The sequence below is a fragment of the Grampus griseus genome, assembly GCF_964374135.1.
Source record: "Grampus griseus genome assembly, chromosome: 14".
NCBI lineage: Eukaryota > Metazoa > Chordata > Mammalia > Artiodactyla > Delphinidae > Grampus > Grampus griseus.
This window is the reverse complement of record NC_139008.1, coordinates 66,988,803-67,002,993: the sequence shown is the minus strand read 5'-3', so window position 1 is coordinate 67,002,993 and position 14,191 is coordinate 66,988,803. Positions and strand designations below refer to the sequence as shown.

Here is a 14,191-nt window from a genome sequence, read left to right as displayed (position 1 = left end):
GATCTTTGTCCCTTGACCAGGCACAGCACCTGTCTGACCAGGCCTGGATAGAACCTGCTGGTTGGCTGGCCAGGGCCGTGGATGGCTGGAAGGCTCAGTCAATCTCCAGACCCCCTAAGGAGCTGAGTGGCCCTCACTCTCCTAGAAGTGCGGGAATTCAATGTGCCTCCCAAGGCTCCTCTTGGCAACTCTGAAGTGGCAGTATTTTCCAGCCTCTAGGGTCATATTTTACACACAGATATCACAGACACTAATATGTCACAAAAGATACGTGAGAAGAACCTTGTAAAAGGCTCTATAGCCTGGTATCCTTCCTGTGGCAACAGGTGGCTGTGAATCACCTCCCCTCCCTGGGCCTCAGTTTCCCCATGTGTAAAATGAAGCAGTTGGACTAGATAATCCTTGAGTTCCTTTCTAGCTCTAGCATCACCCTCAGATGCCCTGGTACCCAGAACAGTAATTGGACAAGGGGCATGGTGACCCCAGGATCTGGGTCAGTCCACATCTTGGAGCATGGCGGAACCGATGGCTGCAGCCCCCTGGAAGCTGAACGTGGCAGGAACTGGCTGAGAGATTTTTTTGCTGATGGTGAAATGTCCTGGCAGAGTCTATGCAGGTAGGTTGATACAGGTGAGGGGAGGGGTTGGGCTGTCCCTCCCTTGTGGTCCCCAAGTAACATATCCTTGCAGAGTCAGAAGCTTCCAGGACTGTTTGCTGGGTGCCAGCTAGATTCAGCCACTCATATTGGCAAAGTGGGTGAACCGTCTTTCCGCACACTGTCCTGGCAGGGCTTGCAGAAAGACTTTCTGCTGCCACCCTTAAATGCTTCCCTGCAATTCATCGTTATTGTGTCTAGAATCATACCTTCCTATAGCCTTTTGGTTCCCTGTCCAGGTGGCATATTCTCTGAGGATGTTGTGGTCCTGATGCCATAATCAGCCAGGAATAACTTAGCTCAGTGTCAGAGCCACAAGGGGAAGACTTGTCCAAAGTTGGAACTCTGACTATTGAAAGAAAAATAATAATCCATTTTCAACCTCACCTCAGAGCACACCCCCAAATTCAAAAACTTTTGATCAGAAAGGAGACATAAACCCATTAAAAACCAGAGAGAAAAAAAAAAAAGAGAGAAAAGGAATTGGATATTTAAAGTGTCTGAAAGGGGGAGCCCCTCTAAGCTAAAAAGCAACAAAATGCAAGAAGGCAAAGACCGACCAATTTGAATACATCAAAACTAAGTATTTCCAAAGTCAAACAATATCACAAGCAGAACCAAAAGGCAGAGTGGGTAAACTGTTTGCAGATCCATACTGTGTAAAAGATCACACGCAAAAGCTTAACAGTGAAAATGCAACAGATAGGTATGTAATTCATGTAAACAGCTCACAGAAGAGGAAATAGAACTGACAAAATTTTTTGAAAAAATACTCAATTTCACTAATAACAGAAGATCAAAGATAAAAAACAAAAAAGAAGCACTAGTTTTCACCAACAAATTAGGGGAAAAATGTTTAAGAATACTCAATGCTGGGCTTCCCTAGTGGCGCAGTGGTTGAGAGTCCGCCTGCCGATGCAGGGGACACGGGTTCGTGCCCCGGTCTGGGAAGATCCCACATGCCGCGGAGCGGCTGGGCCCGTGAGCCATGGCCGCTGAGCCTGCGCTTCCGGAGCCTGTGCTCCGCAACGGGAGAGGCCACAACAGTGAGAGGCCCGCGTACCGCAAAAAAAAAAAAAAAAAAAAGAATACTCAATGCTGATGAGGATACAGTGGAAGAGGCACTAAGTGCGAAGGGGAGTGTGAATTGGTGTAAGTTTTTGGAAAGTGATATGATAGTCAAAGAGAGGAGAGAGATGAAAGTTTCAAGAAAGGGCAAATGGCCTATATATTTATACAACATTTATTGAGTGTCTACTTTGTGTCAGGCATGGTGCTGGGTGTTAAAATGTGAAGATAAGATATATTGTCTGCTCTTGGGCACACAGTCAAAGAGGTAGAAAAACACAGATTCTAAAATGATATGTAGTAAGAAGGCCAGAGCTATGCTTGGGACACATGCAAAGCATGGAGCAGCTGGGGTGGGTGGTACAAGTGTGAAGCTTTATGGGAGTATCCAGGGAGGTTCCTAGAAGAGGTGCCTGGATGAGTAGGAGTTATTCAGGTAGAGGACAGAGACAGAAGTGAGAGGCATCATGGATGAACTCATAGACAGGGTTGCCAAAGTGTGAAATAAGAGGCAGGGGATGGAGAAGGCGGGACCGGATCACCTAGTGCCATGACTGTCTAATTGAAGAGTTTGGTCTTTTTCCTCTTGACAACAGGGAGTCACTGAAGCATTTTGAGTGGGCACGTGCCATGGTAAGATTTCTGTTTTAAGATGATGACTCTGGTTACTTGGAGACATTTGGAGGTGTGAGAACCAGTGAGGAGATGATTGCTTTGGTCCAGGTAGAGAGGGCAAGGCCTGAATTAGGGTGGGGGCCAAGAGGATGAAGAGAAGGTAAAGTTAGGAGAAGCTGCTGACTGACTGTTGCTGGGGTCAAAGAAAGAGAGTCAAGGATGCCTCCCCTGTTTGTGTCTTGGGCGGATAGGAGAATACCCAGGAGAAAGAGCAGGCTTGGGGGGGCTAGAAGAGGATCGTTGAGCTCCATTTTGGACAAGTTGAATGAAAGGTGGGCATCCAGGTGGAGACGGCCTGTGAGGAGCTAGGAGAGAGCTTGGATCCCAGCAGAGATTTGAATGAAAGATTTGGGTTGTGACTGATGGCAGTTGTAGCCATGGACTTTTGTGAGCTGCCCTAGGAGAATGGCAGCTGAGAAGAGAAAGGGGGTCTAAGACAGAGAACCTCTCCCCCATTTAAGGGTGGGCAGAGAGAAAGAAAAGCTCACAAAGGCAAAAGAGAAAGCAGAAAGATATGGAAAAAGCACCTGGAGCCTGTGTTGGCATGGAAACACAGGGATGTGGAGCGTTTCCAAGAGAGAATAATCAGCCGACAAAAGAGAAAAGCCAGTTAAGTAAGGACTGAGGGCCTGGCTGGAGCAATTAGGGGCCCCTAGATCCTCACAGGGACAGTTCCTGTGAGAGGTGGGTCAGAAGCCCCCACAAGGTGGGCAGAGGAAAGTGAAAGGGGGAGGCAAAGCAGGCAGCATGGCACCTGTCCTGGGGAGTTCGGAATATGGGGGAGAAGCTGCTAGGGCTATGATTTGAGTCAGGACGAAATTCTGGGCTGGGTTGAGAGGAAACAAGGATAGACATGATGGAAAAGAGGTTGAAAGGGCTGTCACCTAAAGTCCTCTTGTCTGTATAAATCAGAGGCAAGATCAAAGGGCATGGGTGGTAAGGAGGAATAATGGCTATTGGTGACCTTGACTAGAGCTGTTGTCAAGTAAGAAAGTCTACATGCCAGTTTGGAGCTCACAGAGGAAGTGTGGACATCTCCCTAGGGGGTAGATGGAGAACTAGGAGAAGGTGCAGAGTTCATGGAGCAGGGCCAGACTCAGCTGTGACTGACACTTCAGGGATGGTTGCAGGAAGAGGATGCTGCTGCGGAGACTGAGAAGCAGTGGCCGGAGGAGAGGACCGAAAAAGTGGGGGCCCTAGAAGCCCAGGGAGGAGAGCGTTTCCAGAGGTCAGGGTGGCCATTTATGTGCCAGATGCACAGAAGTCAGGGGAGGTGAGAGCATCCCGTGGACCTTGTCTTTGGGGACCCCTGCCATAGCAACTCTGGGGGAGGGGGAGAAGCCCAACTGGGTGGGGGTGATCTGGAGACTGGCTGAGAAAGCAGGAGGGAAAAGGGAGACCTGAGAGGACAGAAGTTTCTAGAAGGTGCTGTTTCTTACACACTGACATTTGGAGGGAGGAGGGCTATGCGAGGACAGAAGAGCAGGGACAGGTAATGAACGGGGCCCCGGGAGCAGTGGGATTAAGTGTATAGGTGAAGGGATTAGTTGTGTTCGTGGAAAGGGGAAAAATTAAATCATGTACATTTTACCAAGTAACCTGATCTCTGTGTTTTTCTGGAGGTGGTTTTTATGCCCTCCCAGTACTGACTACAGCTCTAATTAGCAGTAGTTTCATCCTGCCTGATGTCTGGGGCTGTGTCTTATTCATTTTTGTACCTTTCGGTACCTAGCAACAGGCAGCGAGCTAGGTAGAGACAGAATAATTGTTTTCTGCTTGAAATCAAATGTCTGAAATGGAGGTTCAGAATTTTTTAACCACAAAGATTTTGTGACAAATACCAAGGAATTAACAGACAGGGAAATAAGAGTCAAGCTGTCTGTATGTGAGGCTGTCTGGGTCTCAGGAAATGCACTCTGCGCTCTGGTGTGGGCACAGCTCTTTATAGTTTTTATGGTGAGGTTGTGACCATTGTCTCATCTGGTCATGGCAAACCCACTTTCCTTCCCCTAGTGAGGCAGACAGCTACCGTTAGTCCCATTTCACAGGTTAGGAAGCTGAGGCCCAGAGAGGCAGGATAGAGGGAAGGAATGATGGGCATTGAAGTCGGTGGGGATAGGGCACAATCTTGAATGCTTCATTCAGGGTCTTCACCACCACTACCTGGTGGTATCTCCTAGACATTGAGGAATTCTATTTCTTCCAAAGTCAAGAGGAAGCCTTGGTCTAACTGGCGGAGCTCGGGCCTCATTCCATCCTCTGACAGGACTCTGGTGGTGAGAGGCAAGACCTGAAGGAGAGGCCTCTGTGGCTTCTGTGTGAGAGAGCATCCCATGTCCCACCACAGCCACGTAAAATAGGGAACAGGAAATCTCCCTAAACAAGCGTTGTTAGGGTGGAATAAGGGATGCTAGAAAGCCCAACGCCACCGCCCCCCCCCAGACATCCATTATAGGAAGTAACCAGGCAGAGGCAGGGAGACCTGTTAGGAGGCCAGGGTCCAGATAAGAGAGGGAGAGGCCTGAACTAGACCAGTGGATACGGAAATAGATCCAAAACTTGGAGATAAGAACCAGAAATGATGGATCATTAGCTATTAGGGGGAGAGAGAGGGTGAAGACAAAGACTCCCATGTGTCTCTGGGGTCTTGACGGTGGAGAGACCTCTGGGAAGGGGACCACAGCATGGGGAGCCAATGTGAGGGGCAAGACAGTGGTCTCAGATACAGCCAAGGGGTCAGGGTCATAGCCAAGTGGAGCCCAGCAGGCACTTGGATCAAGGGTCTGGGGCTCAGGAAGAGATTCTACTGGAAGTACTGGCCCAGGGCCATGACCGCTCGAGTAATGGGAACCCGGAGAATGAGTGAGATCACCAGAGAATGGGGCAGGGCCCAGGGCAGAATCATGAGTTACAGTGACATTTGAAGAACCAATCAAGGTGTGGGTAGGCGACAAAGGAGAAAGAAAAGGAAAGGCCTGAGACGCGCGGCAACCAACCAGAAGAGTGGGTTGCCATGGAAACCAAGGTAGTGAAGAGTTTCAAGGAGAAAGTAATCAACACTGTCAAATGCAGCAGAGAATTCCAGTAAGATAAAGACAGGATTTTTTTTCTTTAGATTTGATGATGAGTAAGCTTTTGATGACCTTAATAAGAGCATTTTGGAAGAGTGATGGGGCATAAGCTTAAATAATGTTGAGATGTGAGGGAGAGGTGAATCTGTCGCCAAGAGTCCTTTGAGGAATCTGGAAAGAAGACTTGGAGATGTGAAGGACAGGGGTGGGAAAGTTGAGCGTAGGAAAGGCAGGAGCAAGTTCATAGGCAGATGTCAACGCTCAAATGTGACGTGTTGTTTAGTGACGACAAAAGTTTATTCATTCTACATATTCTAGTTTATCACCTATTTTGTGCCTGGCATTGTGCCTAGCACTGTGGATTCTGTGGTGAATGAGTTAAAATAGGCAGATTTCCTGTTCTCATGGAGCTTGTATGGTAGTAGGGGAGAAAGACGTGAATCAGATAATCACACACATAAATGTATAACTTTTGACAGGCACTCCAAAAGAAAGGTGCCAAGTGCTGGAGGGTGCACAACAAGGGGACCTGCCCTAGGCCAACTCCAGGAGGCTTCCTTGAGGAGGTGACACTTGAACCAAGTTAAGGAGACAGAGTTAACTGGACAGAACAAATTGGAGAAGAGCATTCGGGGCAGAGGGAACAGTGTGTGCAAAGCAAGGTGCTGTGAGGCCAGAGAGGCAGGCAGTGCTGACTGGGCAGAGCTTTAGAGGCCGGGGCTGAGCTCCTGTGTCCATCATGAGAGTGGGGGACACGTGCCTGAGGCCTGCCCTAGTATCTCCTGTGATCTGAGACTCTGGCTGGTCCATGGAGAAGTCATTAGAGGAATCACTTAGGGAGACCAGGTAGGAAGCTTCTGTCTGGACACAACACATTCTGGTCAGTCTTGGTGCTGGATGGATTGAAGAGGGGGAGGGAGAGGGGGAGGTATTCCAGAAGTCCCCTGAGTTTCTGGCTTGCCTTACTGGTGCGTGGCAGTGCTTTTCTACAAAGAAACTAGGCCTGTGAGGCAGACCCCAAGTCTGGTGGTAGACAGCTGAGGCACCCAAGCTGGGACATGGGGAGGAGGTGGCTGAATGCATGGACCTGGAACACAGAGTGAGACCGGTTCAGAACTCCTGAGGGGTCCTGAGTGGAAATGTAAATTGAAGTGGTATCAGGTTTCTGGAGCATTCTGAGGGGATGAGGGAGGCTGAGGAAGAAGAGGCCAGGCACCAACGACTGGGGCCTGTAAAAGGAAAGAACGACCCTCCTAAGGTACAGAAAAGAAAGGGCCAGAGAGGTCTTTCCCCAGAAAGATGGAGTGGTCATCAGTGGGTATGTGCAGGAAGGTCAGGGGTCAAGGGCACATCCACAAGCCCCTCCGATGTGCAACTGCACAATCACCATAGTGCCCCTGGAATTGGGCAGCCTGGGGTCCCTGCTGATTGCCACCCCCAGGGCCCATGGGAGACCTCTGGGGACCTTAACGGAGGCAGCTTTTGCCGAGGGGGGGGGGATGATTAAGGAGAGGAAGGAGAGAGGCAGCAAAGTCTAGGCCCTTTAAATTAAATTTTAGTCTTCAAGGAAAGAGCAGTGCTGGCATATGAATATTCTGAGGGAAGGGAGCCTGAGTAATGGAGTGATTAAGGATGGAGACAATTAGTGAAATGAGTTCCCACGGGGGTTGGGTTCAAGTGTGGTGATGGATAAATTAGTTTGGGGCAATAATGTGTATTTGACTGAATGGGGCAAAATTTAATTATTTACCTTTTAGAGGGTAACTTGATCTCCATGTTCTTTTGGGAGCTTTTATCTGACCTATGTACCAACTACAGCTCTAATTAGTACCATTTTTATCCTGTCTCATGGCTGGGATCCTGTCTTCTTATTTTTTGTGTTTCTCAGCACCTAGCAACAGGCAGTAAGCTCTTTGGGTGCTGAATCAATATTATCTGCCTTGGAATGAAAAATCTGAAGTCAACATTCACACTTTTTGACCAGAAAGAATCTGTGACGATTCTCCGGAATTATGATGCAGGAGAGAACTGGGGTATTAAGTCATGGTGGCAGGGGTTTGCATGGGTGGGTAGGTGGAGAAAAAGTAAAGAAGTCGGCTCTCCTCGTCCTTATAAGCTCTGTGCCATTTATGCATGTTCACATTCATCATCTCCTGTGAACTTCACCTTCCCCCACAAGCAACAGAGCATCACCCTACATCACAGAGGAGGGAACAGAAACTGGAGAAGCAAGTGCCTTTCTGACATAGAGCACAAGTAGCAGGAGCTGGATTCAACCTCAGTCCATCCAGGATCACAGTCCTTCTTCCCAGGACCAGGTTGAGCTGAGAGGAAGAAGAAGAGGGGTCTGTGAGGTCCAGGTGGAGACGCTCCGCAGGCATGTGCGGAAGGTTGGAGGTACGGTCCGACTGGAAACAGGATATTAAAGCATCGTATCAAACTGCGGTGATAACATCTGCAGCGCTAGCACTAGGGCAGGTAGCACTCTTGTCTAAGAAACCTCCCCCCCACATGAATGATATTTACATTGAAGCCCTCTGTATTTTTTTTTTAATGTTTTTCTTTAACCCATCTGAAACGGATTTCCGTGTATGGTGTGACACAGAGATCTAATTTGATCTTTTTCCAAATGGATAACCAGTTGGCTAAGCACCATTTATTGTCCCAACAGTATCTTTTCTCCCAGTTCCCTACGTCTACACTCTGTTCAGGTGTGTTGAGCTGTTTGTCTACTTCTGGGCCAATACCAGATTTTAATGAGCAAAAGCTTTATCTTACTACCCAGTAAGTTGAGCACCCCTCCCTTCCTTGCCCTTTATTCTTTTTTAAAATTATCTTGGTCGTATTGCACGTTTACTTTTTCATATACACTTTCGAATCAGCTTGTCAAAGTTCCATGAAAAAAATCCTGTGGGAATTTTGTGTGGGATTTCATTGAAGGCAGAAATAACATCTTTAGGATATCAGTTCTTCCATCCGTGAACATGGTATCTGTCTCCATTTAATCAAAGTCTTATTTGTTTGGTTTGATTTTTAATGTCTTTTAATAAAGGTTGGTTGCTTTTGTCATAAAGGTTTTTCACATTTCTTATTAGGTTTATTCCTGAGTACCTTATCAGTGTTGCTCCTTTTGTGAGTGTAAAAGGTTTTGCTTTCCACTTTCCAAATTTTAATCAATTTGCTAATCACGATGCTTCATTCGCAGACACACACTCGGAGTAAATGTGCTTTGTCCCTGGGCACACAAATGAGAGCACAGCACACATATAAAGTAGAACTAATTGGCTGGAAATGAATTAGAATTTTTGAATTAAAATTTAATTATATAAGTAATACATGAATACATTTTCCTTTAAATAAAATTATAGTATTACAGATAAAGAAGTCTCTACTGAACAGCCCCCCGCCCCTAGATCCCTCTCCCCCTCCCGAGGTAGCTCTCTTAGGCTTTTGCTGTTCATCCAAAATGTTTTCCGATGCCCATTGAAACACATCTTCTGTTCTCTTTTCGTGTGTTTGCACAGACATGATGTGTACAAGCTGGAGGTGTTGCTCTCAGCTTAGTGCGCCCTGTGGGACTCCTGGTGTAGCCGACGTGCTCTGCCGCAGTATTCCTTGCAGCTGGCGACTGGCGGCCTTAGGATTACACCATGTTTGATTTTCTTGTTTCCTATTGATTGACTATTAAAATGTTTCCAGTGTCGTTCCATTAAGACAAACCTGTAAGAGCATCTTATAATTGTTCATTTTGCACATGTACAAGTATTTCTCTGGGATAGATACTTAGAAATGGAACTGATGGGTCATAAGGTATTCATATCTTAAATTCTAATAGAAATTTCTGAAGTGTTCTCCAAATTGCCTTCTAATGTAATCTCCTGCTAGCAGCGTGTGTGTGTCCATTTCCCCAGACCACGTCCAAGTTTTCCATTTTTAACCAGTCTGATGAGTGAGAAATAGTATCTTGCTTTAGTTGGCATTTTTCTGAATTACCTGCAAGACTGAAGTCTTCATGTGTTTACTGTCCATTTTCATTTCCTCCTCTGGATTGCTTGTGCATATCCTTTGCCTGTTTCTTTTTTTTTTTAAGGTTTTTTTTTGTCTTTTTGCTATTGATTTTTAAGAGTTTTTTATTTGAATATTAATACTTTGTCATGTATATTGCAGATGTTTTCTACATTGTGATTTGTGTCATTTAATTGTGTAGTATCTTTTTGTCTTAGAGAAATTTTAACTTTGATACGATCAAATTTGTCAATCTTACTTTTAGGCCATTTTTACAGTCTTATTTAAGAAAGTATTCCCTGTATCAAGGTCATAAGTATTTACTGTATTTCCTTCTCTAAAATTTATAGTTTCTGTATACATACATATTTAAGCCTTTATACTATATACAAAAAATAAATTCCATATGTACAAATCTTAGGATCTAACTTTAATTCCTCCCCATTCCCCCCAAATGGATAGGTAATTGTCCCAACACCATTTATGGAATAATATATCATTTCTCCGCTGATTTAGAACTGCCTCCTCTGCCTGACACTGAATTCCAATGCGGGTCTGTGTCAGAGCTCTTTCTGGTCCACTGATCTATTTGTCTACTCCTGAGCTTGCTAATATGCTTTGCTAACTGGCAGGACAAATCCCACCCTCTCTGTTGTTTTTGTAAAATTGCCTTGATCATCCTTGCATATTTGTCCCACCACATGAATTTTAAAATAGCCTGTCGAGTCTCAGGAAAAATTCTGCTGGGATTTTAATTGGGATCACATTGAGTTTTAGGTAAGTTTGAAGAAAATTGGCACCTTTATCATATTTGAGTCTTCTGCCAGTGCTCGTTGCTATTATCTCTCAGTTCCGGTCACTCTCATGTCTTTCAGAGAAGTTTTATGGTTTTCTCTAAAGTCTTGCATATTTCTTGATAAATTTATTCCTAGGTTTATTACAGGTTTTGTTGTCAACTGTGAATAGGGTCTCCTCTCCCTTTATTTGTTTGGCCCTTGTTTTTCCATATTTCATTTCAACCTGTTTACCGATCAGTGGGCTTGACTTGCAGACACACACGCAAAGTGAACATTCTTCCTCCGGGGGACAAATATGCAAGCACCACCAAACACAGAGAGCCGGCGTAATTGGCTGGAAACAAATTAGAGTATTTTCAGATTATACTTTAATTAACGAAGTAAAGCATGAATACATTTTCCTTTTGAAAGTCGGACAATATGAATGTAACTAAAGTTTCCTTTGGCCACCCTCTGAAATCCTAGTTTCCCTCCCTCACCCGCAGTTTTATGTGTCTCCTTCCATAGAAATGTAAGTATCAATGGAGGTATTTTGAATGAATCATCCCACTCTATAGAGATTTTACTGTAAGCTGTGTTTTTTCACTCCCTCTTATATTTCTAAGATATATTGATACAAATAGCTCTTGCCAGTTCCTTTTAGTAGCTGTGTTATATTCATTCCCATGAATGTGCTACATTTTTCCTTCCTAAGATCCATGGACATTTAGTTGCATCCTTTTCTTTCCTCCATCATAAGCAGCGCCACAGAAAATAGCCTTACACGTGCCTCTTCTGTAATGTTTCTCTAGGATGGTGATTGAGAAGTGGAATTTGTGTTCTCAGGGTTTCCACATTTTTAGTTTTAGGTGTTACCAAAGTGTCCTCCATAATTTCTGTACCATTTAAACTTCTAGCCAGAGGATATGGGAGGACTCCTCACACCATAAGTGATTGTTTTAAATGTTTGCCAATTTGCTGGGTGAAAAATTGAATAATTTTTTAAAGTTTATACATACCTGTTTGCTAGTGAGATTTTCATATATGTTTTAGGCATTTGTATTTTCTCTTTTCTGAATGATCTGTTTATTTTTGCTCATTTAAAAAATTAGGTTGTTTGTCTTTATCTTATTGATTTTTGAGTTTCCTAGTGTAATCTGGATATTAATCTTTTGTGTGTGTGTGTGTGTGTGTGTGTATGTATATATATATGGCACATGTTTTCTTCCAGCTTGTCTGTTGCCTTCAAATTTTGTAGGGGCTTTTGTTAGACAGAAGTTATCAATTTTGACATAATCAAATTTATCCATCTTTTCCTTTATTCCTTGTATTTATATATCATGTTTAGGCCTTTCTTACTCCTAAGGTTTAAGTATACTCTGTATTCCTTTCTAGTAATTTTGTTTTTATTTGGGTCTTTTTTTTTGTCGGGGGGTATGCGGGCCCCTCACTGTTGTGGCCTCTCCCGTTGCGGAGCACAGGCTCCGGACACGCAGGCTCAGCGGCCATGGCTCACGGGCCCAGGCGCTCCATGGCATGTGGGATCTTCCTGGGCCGGGGCATGAACCCGTGTCCCCTGCATCGGCAGGCGGACTCTCAACCACTGCGCCACCAGGGAAGCCCTATTTGGGTCTTTAATGCAGCTGGAATGTATGTTTATGATTGAAATGAGATATGATCTAATCTTTCTGCAAACATACAGCTGATTATTGCAACATGACGGACTGTCTAGTTCCTTCTCTCTCCACTGATCTGAAGTGAAACTCCCTCATATACTGAATTGCCATGTCTAGGTAGGTCTGAGGCGCTGGTTCTTTTTCACCAGTCTATATATTTCTGTCTGCATCAGACTGTTTTATCCACTCTAGCTTGAGACCACCTTTTGATATCTGTTAAGTAAAATGTTCCATTTCATTGTGCTTCCTGTTCAATTAACTCAGCTAACTATTACTGCACGTTAACTCCTCCACATGAATTTTAAAACCTGCTTGTCAGGTTCTGTGAATTTAAAGATTAATTTGGGGAAAATCAACATCAGTACAATCCTGAGTCTTTCAGTCCATGAACACAGTATAGCCCTGCACTCATTCTGATCATCTAAAGGGCAGCCTTTAGTCCTATTTTATGGTTTTCTCCATAACGAACCTACCAATTTCCCGATGGGTTTATTCCTATAGTTTTTATTGTTGTTGTGAATGAGTTCTCTCTGCACCCCCTGTTTTGTTTTTCTTTTGCTTGCTACATTTTTTTTTTAATCCACTAATCACTGTACTTCATTCATAGACACACACAAAGTAAACGTTCTTCCTTCCTGGACACAGACGTGCAAGCACTGCCAAACACAGAGCTGCCATAATTGGCTGAAAATGAAAGGGAACTTTTCAAATGAAAGTTCAATGACATAAGCGCAACATGAATATATTCTCCTTTTTGAGAAATAGAACATTGCAGATGAACCTAAAGTCCCTTTTGGGCACCACTGCCATCCCATTTCCTTCTTACCCAGAGGTTGCTACTGTAATGGGCCCAATGTACACTTTTCTAGACTTCCTAAAAATTTGTAAATACGTAGGTAGGTACCCACAGGAAGTTACATGGTATAGTTGTCTCAAGTAATGAGAATTTTATCTTTTCCTTTTCACTTTTCATTGATACTCAATTTTTGTATTGACCTGGATTTTATTATGGTTACAGAACAGAATGTCAGTATTATCACCCATCACGATGTGATGACCAGTGACCTTCTGTAGCCAAACCATAGGCAGATGTGAAAGTAGAGATGTAGAAGCTGGGAGATAGCAGTGGAGGGAAGGGGTCAGAGGACTGACAGGGACGGTAATGGGAGGCACAGGAGCGTCTGTGGACACACAGTGGAGTCAGGAGTGAAGGGGCAAGTAGGTTTCTTAAAAACCAACAGAGGTACTTGACAACTGTGGTGGGAGAAGCAGGGATGGTGGGGAGTAGTTTCCAAGTGACCCAAAGCCTAATCTGCCACATGGGACATCAGTGGGTCTTATGAACTATTTAGAAATAGGGTATCATAGATGCTGGTCAGAAAACTCTCATGACCCGATTTTGACTAGGATCTTGTGAATATTGTCAGGCAGCTTCAAGGAAGCACTTTCCTCCCTGGTTAAAGGGATGCATCTGGAGAGCTTTATTGGTCCTGCCCCTTCCTTTCTGCCTAGGTGCTGTTGGGTAAAAACGTGATACTTGGAGCTCTGACAGCCATATTGTGACCACGAGGGGAAGGCCAGGAGATGCAACTCTGTGCTGACTCAATTCGGACACCTGGCACCACTGACTTCTGGACTTTCTTTGAAATAAATAAAATGGTCTTACTGTTTAAGCCACGCTCGGGTGTTTTGTTAGATGCTGGTGAAAGCATCCTTCCTAATGCAAGGGATCTAATTGTTTCTTAGAGCTGAGAGATGACCTCAAGGAACAGATCACATACTCTGGGGTGAGAGTTTGGGGATGGGGAGAAGGCAGAGAAGGCTGCTCTTCTATCCTCTTGGATTTTTTTTTTTTTAACAATGTGTATGTATTACATGGAAAGAAACAGAAGACTTGTTTTAAAACAGTTATGATAAGAAGTGTTTCAAGATGTGAACAGTGGTTGCCTCTGGGTGCTTTGGGTACTTAGCAATTTTCTAAGATGTCCACAAATTATTTTTGCAATTAAAAAAATGCAAAGACCCAAGTTCTTAGGAGATAAAACATGAGAGAGGTAAGTTTTTTGGGTTTTTTTTGTTTTTTTATTAATAAATTTATTTTTGGCTGCATTGGGTCTTCGTTGCTGCTCACGGGCTTTCTCTAGTTGCAGCGAGCGTGGGCTACTTTTTGTTGCAGTGGGCGGGCCTCTCGTTGCGGTGGCTTCTCTTGTTGCGGAGCACGGGCTCTAGGCGCGCGGGTTTCAGTAGTTGTGGTGCATGGGCTCA

The 14,191-nt window shown here is 44.6% G+C and overlaps 1 protein-coding gene across 1 annotated transcript in view; it reads left to right on the top strand.

Moving 5' to 3' along the window:
• BLCAP (BLCAP apoptosis inducing factor) overlaps nucleotides 1-13,573 on the top strand; it is a 28,421-nt gene extending 14,848 nt beyond the window's left edge. Inside the window, exon 3 of the transcript XR_014297722.1 lies at nucleotides 13,439-13,573. The gene's annotated coding sequence lies outside the window, so the exon portion shown is untranslated. The remainder of the gene's footprint in view (nucleotides 1-13,438) is intronic.
• The last annotated feature ends 618 nt before the right edge of the window (nucleotides 13,574-14,191 follow it).